At 43.2% G+C, this 12,500-nt stretch overlaps 10 non-coding genes across 10 annotated transcripts; all 10 read right to left on the bottom strand.

The window, feature by feature from the left end:
- Positions 1-3,436: 3,436 nt before the first annotated feature.
- On the bottom strand, positions 3,437-3,508 carry trnaq-uug (transfer RNA glutamine (anticodon UUG)). The gene has a single exon. It is a non-coding gene; the product is annotated as a tRNA-Gln (tRNA).
- Positions 3,509-3,849: 341 nt separating this feature from the next.
- Positions 3,850-3,932, bottom strand: trnal-cag (transfer RNA leucine (anticodon CAG)). Its single transcript has one exon. It is a non-coding gene; the product is annotated as a tRNA-Leu (tRNA).
- A 1,023-nt stretch (positions 3,933-4,955) lies between these two features.
- On the bottom strand, positions 4,956-5,027 carry trnaq-cug (transfer RNA glutamine (anticodon CUG)). Its single transcript has one exon. It is a non-coding gene; the product is annotated as a tRNA-Gln (tRNA).
- A 538-nt stretch (positions 5,028-5,565) lies between these two features.
- trnal-uag (transfer RNA leucine (anticodon UAG)) lies at positions 5,566-5,648 on the bottom strand. The gene has a single exon. It is a non-coding gene; the product is annotated as a tRNA-Leu (tRNA).
- A 1,109-nt stretch (positions 5,649-6,757) lies between these two features.
- On the bottom strand, positions 6,758-6,829 carry trnaq-uug (transfer RNA glutamine (anticodon UUG)). Its single transcript has one exon. It is a non-coding gene; the product is annotated as a tRNA-Gln (tRNA).
- Positions 6,830-7,170: 341 nt separating this feature from the next.
- Positions 7,171-7,253, bottom strand: trnal-cag (transfer RNA leucine (anticodon CAG)). Its single transcript has one exon. It is a non-coding gene; the product is annotated as a tRNA-Leu (tRNA).
- Positions 7,254-8,369: 1,116 nt separating this feature from the next.
- trnaq-uug (transfer RNA glutamine (anticodon UUG)) lies at positions 8,370-8,441 on the bottom strand. The gene has a single exon. It is a non-coding gene; the product is annotated as a tRNA-Gln (tRNA).
- Positions 8,442-8,782: 341 nt separating this feature from the next.
- trnal-cag (transfer RNA leucine (anticodon CAG)) lies at positions 8,783-8,865 on the bottom strand. Its single transcript has one exon. It is a non-coding gene; the product is annotated as a tRNA-Leu (tRNA).
- A 1,125-nt stretch (positions 8,866-9,990) lies between these two features.
- On the bottom strand, positions 9,991-10,062 carry trnaq-uug (transfer RNA glutamine (anticodon UUG)). The gene has a single exon. It is a non-coding gene; the product is annotated as a tRNA-Gln (tRNA).
- Positions 10,063-10,403: 341 nt separating this feature from the next.
- trnal-cag (transfer RNA leucine (anticodon CAG)) lies at positions 10,404-10,486 on the bottom strand. The gene has a single exon. It is a non-coding gene; the product is annotated as a tRNA-Leu (tRNA).
- Between the last annotated feature and the right edge of the window lie 2,014 nt (positions 10,487-12,500).

Genomic DNA, 12,500 nt, shown 5'->3' with positions numbered 1-12,500 from the left:
CTCCTTTTTCAGGCGGTCCCTCAGCTCATCCTCCTCTCTTTTCTCTCTTTGTCTTTTCTCTCTGCTCAATGCGATGCAGCGCTTCTTGATTTTTAACTTAGTGCGCTCCCACCACTCAATGATGTCAACCACAAACTCACTTTGATCACATAGAGCAGAGAGAAAAGACTCAATTTTTGCTCTAAAAAATCCATCCTCTAAGAGGCTTGAATTAAAGCACCACAAGCCCCCATTCCTCTGCACCCTGCCCTCCCCTAGAGCCACTCTCAGAGAGGCATGATCACTCCAAGTGCAAAACTCATATTTACAGTTATTTAAAACCTTAACCAAACCTGACGCTAGCAAGCACAAATCTATTCTAGATTGTTTCAGCCTGCCCAACACCACTTGCCTGCGCGAATACGCACGGGTACCGGGGTTCAGTACTCTCCATGCATCCATCAAGTCACACTCTTCCATCCATTCAAACACAGCCGACCTACTAGTGTCATTCTTAAATTTATTGTTGACACCCACATCTATCCTAGCCAGTGTCACATTCCAGTCCCCTATCACCACCGAGCGATCATCTGTCCATCTTTTACAGCGCCTGAAAAAAACCCTCCTCTCTCCTTCACTATTTGGCCCATATAAATTCACAATTCTATATCTCTGACTCTGTTCAATTACATCAATCACCAGTAGCCTTCCCTGATCATCCTTAGCAATTTGCACGACACTCTCAAACAATCCAGGTTTTACAAAGATTGCTACCCCTGCAGTTTTGTCTGGGGAGAGAGAATAAAACAGATCCCCTCTCCAAAAGCACTTTATGCTTTTTATTATCTCAGAGGTCCACCTGCATTCCTGGACGCACAGGATGTCACACAGCATTTTCCCGCAAAGCTGTTCAATTCTCTCAATGTTTTTAAGACCATTCAAATTTTGAGAGAGAAGCAGCATTCCCAGAAAAAAAACTAAAATCGGCCCTGTCATTTTTTGGCATATTTCTTACCTTTATTTCTATACCCTCCCTCAGTTCCACTTGGCTTACCCTGCTGTGCCCTCTTCCTGACCTGTTTTACCCATTGGACATCCATCTCTAAATCTGAGTCCACGCTAGTAGCCTGGGGAGCCAGCAGGGCTACATCAGAAGTGGGTATTCGAGTGGTGGACTCTATTTCATTTCGAGAGTGAGGCTCATTCGGCTCAGGCCGGGGTGAGCCTAGCCAGCCCCCTTCAGGGCGACTCGCCGCATCCCCGCTCCAGTCCGCCAGCACATGATCCATACTGGATCCTAGCTCATCGACACCCTCATTTCTTATGCCCTCTTGCACCAACAAGTCAGCACTCTGTGACACCACCTCATCTCCAAGCTCATTCTCACTCTCTGTCTCGCTACCCAGGGCTGGCTCCTGTGCAGGCCTGACATTACTCCTCTCATCATCAGAGATGGAGTCCCGGTTTACCACCCCTTCCCCTTCACCTGCATTATGGCAATTACATTGCTCCGCTGGGGCATGGCACGCAACACACCTGTGCGCCCAGGCATCACACTCACGTGCATAATGACCCTGTTTATTGCATTGCATGTGAAAGCATGTGAAATCTGGGCAATCTCTAACTATATGCCCAGGCTGTAAACACATCCTACACACCTTAACCTGATTATTATGAATAACTCTGAAGTATTCTGGCCCTGTGGCCGTCATAAATTTTGAGGAATATGGTAATGACTGCACAGTTTCATTAAATTTAACTTTTACATATCTTGTTCCGTCCGCCACGTCAGTCCCAGGCCACAACCGTCTTTTAATAGGAGAGATTGCTCTCACTCCCCACACATCCAGTTTTTCTAAAATGTCCTCATCCGCAATATAGGCAGGCAAATTCAAAAATGACACCACCAATTCATCGATAACTAAAGTTTTTACCATCACCACTGCTCTACCCACTTTAAATCCATCTAAGAGTCTTTTCTTTCCAGCTTCGCTCTTGACCGTCACCTCATATTTATTCGGCCCCGTCTCCCGCAATGCAACGATGCCTCCACACACATCACGCATTGCTCTCAGCAGTTCCATTGTCTTAACTTTCTCTTCTCCCACCACCTCAGCCAATACAGTCAAGTCCCTATCATACCGCATTTCTTTCCGTGTCTCTGTCGCTCCACCCGGCTCCGAACGCGTGCTTACCCGTTCTCCCTGTTGTCTCTCATCTGCCGCCAAACAGTCATTCTCCATTCTCCGTCCAGGCCGCTCCTTTGCAATCTCCATTCTTTTCTCAATCTGCTTGACACCCTTATTCAGCGACTTCCTCGTCTCCTCCGCCAGCTCCAGCTCATTCCCTCTCAACGCGCTTTCCCCATAGACGCCACTTTTCTCCGTTTCCATTCTTCTCCTTCCGCTCTTGATGGATGAAATGTGCAAACTCGTCATCAGCCTATCTCTTTATCAGTTCATTGCTACCCTTGCCATCAGTGATTGATGCGTGAAGTATGGGATGTCTCAGGCAAAAAAGAGCTTGTTGATTAAGCCACTACACATCTATCAGCTGGTATTGGTGTTCTTCTGCCCTTTGCTGGGAAGACATCAATTCATAGAGCTTTAACATATGCATTCATTTTTTCAGCAAACTCCAGAAAAAGAGTTCTTAGAGTAACCAGTATCCAATTATTGCATTACATTAATTGAACCACGTCATTTGGTAGAGTACTAGAGTCATTGAATGGAGCACAACAGAAAGAACTGTTGCCAAAGTTGCCTGCATTTATTGCACATTAAATCCTGAGACCAGCAACACAGCTCAAAGGACGAGCTGGTTTTATTCGTCCTACACTATAACAGGTCCCACCGTAATTTGAACTCAGATCGCTGGATTCACAGTCCAGAGTGCTTACCTATACACCAGGGAATCTCCAGATGCTGCCAAATGAAGAATATGCGCACTGGAAATGTGAACAGTGTTACACAGACAACAATTGTAACAGTCTGTGGTTTTACTGAGCAGTCCTGAACACTCTGATGCTTGACAGGGGTTTCAAGGCTTATTGCATTTCACAGGGAGATATTTCAACTACTAGCCCTTATGACTCTGTTTGGGGTGAAACACAAAAATAGGGAAGCACTTGAAAACGAGGGGTAGGGTTATAAATTAGGAATTTGGGATTGTGTCTGGGATCGCACTTCATGCCCAAAATGTGTTTTTAGCATTATCTGAATGAGATCCGCAAGGATATTTACTTAAGAGTGTGTCTATCGTAAACCATTGTGCAACCTTTGCCTCATCTCTCTCCCTGTATTAGTTCTTTAAACACTTGCCATGAGTGTTGATTGCACAAAGTACTCTATGTCTCTGGAACAAGATGAGCTCGTTGACAATGCCACTGTGTGTCTCCCAGTTGGTGGAGTAACTGAGTCACTCATTGGGGCAAAAAAACCTACAACTAGCCAGCAGTAGGTTCCACCGAGATTTGAACTCGGATCACTGGATTCAAAGTCCAGAGTGCTCACCATTACACCATGGAACCATTTCACATTGTTAGGCTACTTTTGTTGAGCAGTTCCTTCCAGACGATTTGATTCATTTCAGTATTGTGTGCATATTGACAACTTGGAGATTGGGTGATCATGTAGCAAACTATAAAATTGTCAATACAAGGAAGTTTGGGTACATCTAAGCACTGTGTCACTCTTATCTCTGTGTGTGATGTTCATTGCATCTATCCAGATGAACTGTAACTTGTATAACATCAAAGTCTATGAATTCATCCAGGTAAGCAACATTGGAGAATAGGTGGTTCCCCACCTTTGACTACTGTGGGAGAATGTGTTTTCCAAGTGTCAGCTGTTGTCCATAAAATCCAACATTTGTCAGAAGTGGGGTTCGAACCCTCGCCTCCAGTAGAGACTGCGATCTGAACGCAGCGCCTTAGACCGCTCGGCCATCCTGACAACAGAACAGGCTTGGTTTGGTACTCCAAAAAAAAATGCGCAAAGACAGCATTTAGATTAGGCGTAATTATTGTAAATCAAATGTGCAAACTCGTCATCAGCCTATCTCCTTATCGGTTTATTGCTACCCTGGCCATCAGTGATGGATGCGTGAAGTATGGTATGTCTCAGGCAAAAAAGAGCTTGTTGATTAAGCCACTACACACCTGTCAGCTGGTATTGGTGTTCTTCTGCCCTTTACTGGCAAGACATCAATTCATAGAGCTTTAACATATACATTCAGTTTTTCAGCAAACTCCAGAAAAGGTAACCAGTATCCAAATATTGCATTATATTAATTGAACCACGTCATTTGGTAGAGTACTAGAGTCAATGAATGGAGCATAAGAGAAAGAACTGTTGCCAAAGTTGCCTGCATTTATTGCACATTAAAACCTGAGAACAGCAAGCCAGCTTAAAGGTCCAGCTGGTTTTATTCATTCTACACTATAACAGGTCCCATCGTGATTTGAACTCAGATTGCTGGATTCATAGTCCAGAGTGCTTACCTATACACCAGGGAATCTCCAGATGCTGCCAAATGAAGCAAGTGTGCACTGGAAAAGTGAACAGTGTTACACAGACACTATTTTTAATATATTTCAAATACTAACCCTTATGACAAAAATAAGGAAGCACTTGAAAACTAGGGTAGGGTTATAAAAGAGGAATTGGGGATTGTGTCTGGGATCGCACTTCATGCCCAAACTTGAATGGAATGCCCAAAATGTGTTTTTAGCATTATGTGACAGAGATCAGCAAGGATACTTAGCTAAGAGTGTGTTTATTTTAAACCATCGTGCAGGCTTGGCCTCATTTCTGTGCCGGTTTCAGTTTTTTTAGACTTGTCATGAGTGTTTAGTGCACATAGTATTCTGTTTCTGGAACAAGATGAGCTCCATGACAATGCCACTGTGAGTCTCCCAGTTGGTGGAGTAACCGAGTCAATCATTGCATCGAGAAAAGCTACAAGCTGCCAACAGTAGGTCCCACCGAGATTTGAACTCGGATCGCTGGATTCAGAGTCCAGAGTGCTCACCATTACACCATGGAACCTTTCCACATTGCTAGCTTTATGTTGTTGAACAGGTTCTTCCACACAATTTGATTCATTTCATTATTGTCTCCAACTTGACAACTTGGAGATTTGGCTGATCATGTAGCAAACTAAAAAAATGTCAATACGAGGCGGTTTGGGTACATCTAAGCACTGTGTCACTTTTATCTCAGTGTGTGATGTTCATTGCATCTATCCAGATGCACTGTAACTTGTATAACATGAAAATCTATGGATTTGGCCAATAGAGTCAGTCTCAAATAGACTCTCATTAGTGATTATAGGGCATAGATGAAAGACTACCTTTGATACGTAAGTAGAGGGGTGCCAAAGCCATGCTCCTTGAGCTCCACAGCCCTGCTTGCTTGTCAGCTATCCGTGCTTTACCCACTGCTCCTGCACTTTCTGTCTGATTGAACACACCTTATCCAGGTAAGCAGTCTTGGAGAATAAGTGGTTCCCCACCTCTGACGAATGTGGAAGAATGGATCCAATGTGTTTTCCAAGTGTCAGCTGTGGTCCCTAAAATCCAACATTTGTCAGAAGTGGGCTTCAAACCCACGCCTCCAGGAGAGACTGCGACCTAAACGCAGCGCCTTAGACCGCTCGGCCATCCTGACAACAGAAGGGGGGGTTGTTTGGTACTCCAAAGAAATCCGAAAAGACAGCGTTTAGATTATGCGTAATTATTGTGAATCAAATGTGCAAACTCGTCATCAGCCTATCTCTTTATCAGTTCATTGCTACCCTGGCCATCAGTGATTGATGCGTGAAGTATGGGATGTCTCAGGCAAAAAAGAGCTTGTTGATTAAGCCACTACACATCTATCAGCTGGTATTGGTGTTCTTTTGCCCTTTGCTGGGAAGACATCAATTCATGGAGCTTTAACATATGCATTCATTTTTTCAGCAAACTCCAGAAAAAGAGTTCTTAGAGTAACCAGTATCCAATTATCGCATTACATTAATTGAACCCCTTAATTTGATAGAGTACTAGAGTCATTGAATGGAGCACAACAGAAAGAACTGTTGCCAAAGTTGCCTGCATTTATTGCACATTAAATCCTGAGACCAGCAACACAGCTCAAAGGACGAGCTGGTTTTATTCGTCCTACACTATAACAGGTCCCACCGTAATTTGAACTCAGATTGCTGGATTCACAGTCCAGAGTGCTTACCTATACACCAGGGAATCTCCAGATGCTGCCAAATGAAGAATATGCACACTGGAAATGTGAACAGTGTTACACAGACAACAGTTGTAACAGTCTGTGGTTTTACTGAGCAGTCCTGAACACTCTGATGCTTGACAGGGGTTTCAAGGCTTATTGCATTTCACAGGGAGATATTTCAACTACTAGCCCTTATGACTCTGTTTGGGGTGAAACACAAAAATAGGGAAGCACTTGAAAACGAGGGGTAGGGTTATAAATTAGGAATTTGGGATTGTGTCTGGGATCGCACTTCATGCCCAAAATGTGTTTTTAGCATTATCTGAATGAGATAATATTTACTTAAGAGTGTGTCTATCGTAAACCATTGTGCAACCTTTGCCTCATCTCTCTCCCTGTATTAGTTCTTTAAACACTTGCCATGAGTGTTGATTGCACAAAGTACTCTATGTCTCTGGAACAAGATGAGCTCGTTGACAATGCCACTGTGTGTCTCCCAGTTGGTGGAGTAACTGAGTCACTCATTGGGGCAAAAAAACCTACAACTAGCCAGCGGTAGGTTCCACCGAGATTTGAACTCGGATCACCGGATTCAAAGTCCAGAGTGCTCACCATTACACCATGGAACCATTTCACATTGTTAGGCTACTTTTGTTGAACAGTTTCTTCCAGACGATTTGATTCATTTCATTATTGTGTGCATATTGACAACTTGGAGATTGGGTGATCATGTAGCAAACTATAAAGTTGTCAATACAAGGAAGTTTGGGTACATCTAAGCACTGTGTCACTCTTACCTCTGTGTGTGATGTTCATTGCATCTATCCAGATGAACTGTAATTTGTATAACATCAAAGTCTATGAATTCCTCCAGGTAAGCAGCATTGGAGAATAGGTGGTTCCCCACCTTTGACTAATGTGGGAGAATGTGTTTTCCAAGTGTCAGCTGTTGTCCCTAAAATCCAACATTTGTCAGAAGTGGGGTTCGAACCCACGCCTCCAGGAGAGACTGCGACCTGAACGCAGCGCCTTAGACCGCTCGGCCATCCTGACAACAGAAGTGGGGGTTGTTTGGTACTCCAAAGAAATCCGAAAAGACAGCGTTTAGATTATGCGTAATTATTGTGAATCAAATGTGCAAACTCGTCATCAGCCTATCTCTTTATCAGTTTATTGCTACCCTGGCCATCAGTGATTGATGCGTGAAGTATGGGATGTCTCAGGCAAAAAAGAGCTTGTTGATTAAGCCACTACACATCTATCAGCTGGTATTGGTGTTCTTTTGCCCTTTGCTGGGAAGACATCAATTCATGGAGCTTTAACATATGCATTCATTTTTTCAGCAAACTCCAGAAAAAGAGTTCTTAGAGTAACCAGTATCCAATTATTGCATTACATTAATTGAACCCCGTAATTTGATAGAGTACTAGAGTCATTGAATGGAGCACAACAGATAGAACTGTTGCCAAAGTTGCCTGCATTTATTGCACATTAAATCCTAAGACCAGCAACACAGCTCAAAGGACAAGCTGGTTTTATTCGTTCCAAACTATAACAGGTCCCACCGTGATTTGAACTCAGATCGCTGGATTCACAGTCCAGAGTGCTTACCTATACACCAGGGCATCTCCAGATGCTGCCAAATGAAGAATGTGCGCACTGGAAATGTGAACAGTGTTACACAGACAACAGTTTTAACAGTCTGTGGTTTTACTAAGCAGTCCTGAACACTCTGATGCTTGACAGGGGTTTCAAGGCTTATTGCATTTCACAGGGAGATATTTCAACTACTAGACCTTATGACTCTGTTTGGGGTGAAACACAAAAATAGGGAAGCACTTGAAAACGAGGGGTAGGGTTATAAATTAGGAATTTGGGATTGTGTCTGGGATCGCACTTCATGCCCAAAATGTGTTTTTAGCATTATCTGAATGAGATCCGCAAGGATATTTACTTAAGAGTGTGTCTATCGTAAACCATTGTGCAACCTTTGCCTCATCTCTCTCCCTGTATTAGTTCTTTAAACACTTGCCATGAGTGTTGATTGCACAAAGTACTCTATGTCTCTGGAACAAGATGAGCTCGTTGACAATGCCACTGTGTGTCTCCCAGTTGGTGGAGTAACTGAGTCACTCATTGGGGCAAAAAAACCTACAACTAGCCAGCGGTAGGTTCCACCGAGATTTGAACTCGGATCACTGGATTCAAAGTCCAGAGTGCTCACCATTACACCGTGGAACCATTTCACATTGTTAGGCTACTTTTGTTGAACAGTTTCTTCCAGACGATTTGATTCATTTCATTTTTGTGTGCATATTGACAACTTGGAGATTGGGTGATCATGTAGCAAACTATAAAATTGTCAATACAAGGAAGTTTGGGTACATCTAAGCACTGTGTCACTCTTATCTCTGTGTGTGATGTTCATTGCATCTATCCAGATGAACTGTAACTTGTATAACATCAAAGTCTATGAATTCATCCAGGTAAGCAGCATTGGAGAATAGGTGGTTCCCCACCTTTGACTAATGTGGGAGAATGTGTTTTCCAAGTGTCAGCTGTTGTCCCTAAAATCCAACATTTGTCAGAAGTGGGATTCGAACCCACGCCTCCAGGAGAGACTGCGACCTGAACGCAGCGCCTTAGACCGCTCGGCCATCCTGACAACAGAAGGGGGGGGGGGGGTGGTTGTTTGGTACTCCAAAGAAATCCGAAAAGACAGCGTTTAGATTATGCGTAATTATTGTGAATCAAATGTGCAAACTCGTCATCAGCCTATCTCTTTATCAGTTCATTGCTACGCTGGCCATCAGTGATTGATGCGTGAAGTATGGGATGTCTCAGGCAAAAAAGAGCTTGTTGATTAAGCCACTACACATCTATCAGCTGGTATTGGTGTTCTTTTGCCCTTTGCTGGGAAGACATCAATTCATGGAGCTTTAACATATGCATTCATTTTTTCAGCAAACTCCAGAAAAAGAGTTCTTAGAGTAACCAGTATCCAATTATCGCATTACATTAATTGAACCCCTTAATTTGATAGAGTACTAGAGTCATTGAATGGAGCACAACAGAAAGAACTGTTGCCAAAGTTGCCTGCATTTATTGCACATTAAATCCTGAGACCAGCAACACAGCTCAAAGGACGAGCTGGTTTTATTCGTCCTACACTATAACAGGTCCCACCGTAATTTGAACTCAGATTGCTGGATTCACAGTCCAGAGTGCTTACCTATACACCAGGGAATCTCCAGATGCTGCCAAATGAAGAATATGCACACTGGAAATGTTAACAGTGTTACACAGACAACAGTTGTAACAGTCTGTGGTTTTACTGAGCAGTCCTGAACACTCTGATGCTTGACAGGGGTTTCAAGGCTTATTGCATTTCACAGGGAGATATTTCAACTACTAGCCCTTATGACTCTGTTTGGGGTGAAACACAAAAATAGGGAAGCACTTGAAAACGAGGGGTAGGGTTATAAATTAGGAATTTGGGATTGTGTCTGGGATCGCACTTCATGCCCAAAATGTGTTTTTAGCATTATCTGAATGAGATCCGCAAGGATATTTACTTAAGAGTGTGTCTATCGTAAACCATTGTGCAACCTTTGCCTCATCTCTCTCCCTGTATTAGTTCTTTAAACACTTGCCATGAGTGTTGATTGCACAAAGTACTCTATGTCTCTGGAACAAGATGAGCTCGTTGACAATGCCACTGTGTGTCTCCCAGTTGGTGGAGTAACTGAGTCACTCATTGGGGCAAAAAAACCTACAACTAGCCAGCGGTAGGTTCCACCGAGATTTGAACTCGGATCACCGGATTCAAAGTCCAGAGTGCTCCCCATTACACCATGGAACCATTTCACATTGTTAGGCTACTTTTGTTGAACAGTTTCTTCCAGACGATTTGATTAATTTCATTATTGTGTGCATATTGACAACTTGGAGATTGGGTGATCATGTAGCAAACTATAAAATTGTCAATACAAGGAAGTTTGGGTACATCTAAGCACTGTGTCACTCTTACCTCTGTGTGTGATGTTCATTGCATCTATCCAGATGAACTGTAAATTGTATAACATCAAAGTCTATGAATTCATCCAGGTAATCAGCATTGGAGAATAGGTGGTTCCCCACCTTTGACTAATGTGGGAGAATGTGTTTTCCAAGTGTCAGCTGTTGTCCCTAAAATCCAACATTTGTCAGAAGTGGGGTTCGAACCCACGCCTCCAGGAGAGACTGCGACCTGAACGCAGCGCCTTAGACCGCTCGGCCATCCTGACAACAGAAGGGGGGGGTTGTTTGGTACTCCAAAGAAATCCGAAAAGACAGCGTTTAGATTATGCGTAATTATTGTGAATCAAATGTGCAAACTCGTCATCAGCCTATCTCTTTATCAGTTCATTGCGACCCTGGCCATCAGTGATTGATGCGTGAAGTATGGGATGTCACAGGCAAAAAAGAGCTTGTTGAGTAAGCCACTACACATCTGTCAGCTGGTATTGGTGTTCTTCTGCCCTTTGCTGGGAAGACATCAATTCATGGAGCTTTAACATATGCATTCATTTTTTCAGCAAACTCCAGAAAAAGAGTTCTTAGAGTAACCAGTATCCAATTATTGCATTACATTAATTGAACCCCGTAATTTGATAGAATACAAGAGTCATTGAATGGAGCACAACAGAAAGAACTGTTGCCAAAGTTGCCTGCATTTATTGCACATTAAATCCTGAGACCAGCAACACAGCTCAAAGGACGAGCTGGTTTTATTCGTTCTACACTATAACAGGTCCCACCGTGATTTCAATTCAATTCAATTCAATTCAATTCAACTTTATTTATATAGCGCCAATTCACAACAAAGTCATCTCAGGGCACTTTACAGAATAAAGTCAAGATTATAAAGATATATAAAGAGAACCCAACAATTCCCCCTGGAGCAAGCCATAGGCAACAGTGGAGAGGAAAAACTCCCTTTAACGGAAGAAACCTCCAGCAGAACCAGGCTCAGGGTGGACGGCCATCTGCCTCGACCGGTTGGGGTGAGTGGAAAGGGGAGAGAGAAAAGAACAGAGCAACAAAAAGCATTAACAAAACATCGGGCAGATTGGTAGGACCAGTAGCTTCACGCTGGAAGACACACAGCTTCAAAGCCGGGGGACACCTGCAGAAAGGGACAGAGAGAAGGGGACAGAGGAGGACAAAGACAACTACGGGAGAGAACACACAGAGTTAATGACATACAGTGGTGACAATTGCGGGATAAGAGGAGAGGAGAGAGGTCAAGAGGAGGAAAGGAGCTCAGTGCATTGGGGGGTGGGTCCCCCAGCAGTCTAAGCCTATGGCAGCATAACTATAACTAACTATATGCTTTATTAAAAAGGAAGGTTTTAAGCCTAGACTTAAACGTAGAGAGGGTGTCTGTTTCCCCAATGTGAACTGGGAGCTGGTTCCACAAGAGAGGAGCTTGATAGCTAAAGGCTCTACCTCCCATTCTACTTTTGGAAACTCTGGGAACCACAAGTAGGCCTGCATTCTGAGAGCGAAGTGGTCTACTGGGATGATGTGGTGCTATGAGGTCTTCTATATATGATGGAGCCTGACCATTCAGAGCTTTATATGTAAGAAGCAGGGTTTTAAATTCTATTCTACATTTAATTGGAAGCCAATGGAGAGAAGCTAGTGAAGGTGAAATATGATCTCTCTTGCTAGTTCCAGTCAGCACTCTTGCTGCAGCATTTTGGATTAATTGCAGGCTCTTTAGGGAGTTACTGGGGCATCCTGAAAGTAGGGAATTACAGTAGTCCAACCTAGAGGTAACAAATGCATGGACCAGTTTTTCGGCATCACTTTGAAACAGGATGCTCCTAATTTTGGCAATGTTCCGTAGGTGGAAGAAGGCTGTTCTAGAGATTTGTTTTATATGTGAGTTAAAGGACAGATCCTGATCAAACATAACTCCAAGGTTCCTTGCAGTAGTACTGGAGGCCAGACTTATGCCATCTAGTGTAACAATATGGTTGGACATCATATCTCTGAGATTTTTGGGCCCAAATACTATGACTTCAGTTTTGTCTGAGTTTAAAAGTAAAAAATTGTGGGACATCCAGGCCTTTATGTCTTGTAGGCATGCTTGAAGCTTTATTACCTGATTATTTTCATCTGGTTCCATAGATAAATATAGCTGGGTATCATCAGCATAACAGTGGAAATTTATGGAGTGTTTTCTAATAATGTTGCCTAAAGGAGACACATATAAAGTAAAAAGTATTGGTCCTAACACAGAGCCTTGTGGAA

This window comes from Channa argus, unplaced genomic scaffold (assembly GCF_033026475.1).
Source record: "Channa argus isolate prfri unplaced genomic scaffold, Channa argus male v1.0 Contig059, whole genome shotgun sequence".
Taxonomy (NCBI): domain Eukaryota; kingdom Metazoa; phylum Chordata; class Actinopteri; order Anabantiformes; family Channidae; genus Channa; species Channa argus.
Note: the sequence above shows the minus strand (reverse complement) of the source record. Positions and strands in the feature narration are given on the sequence as shown.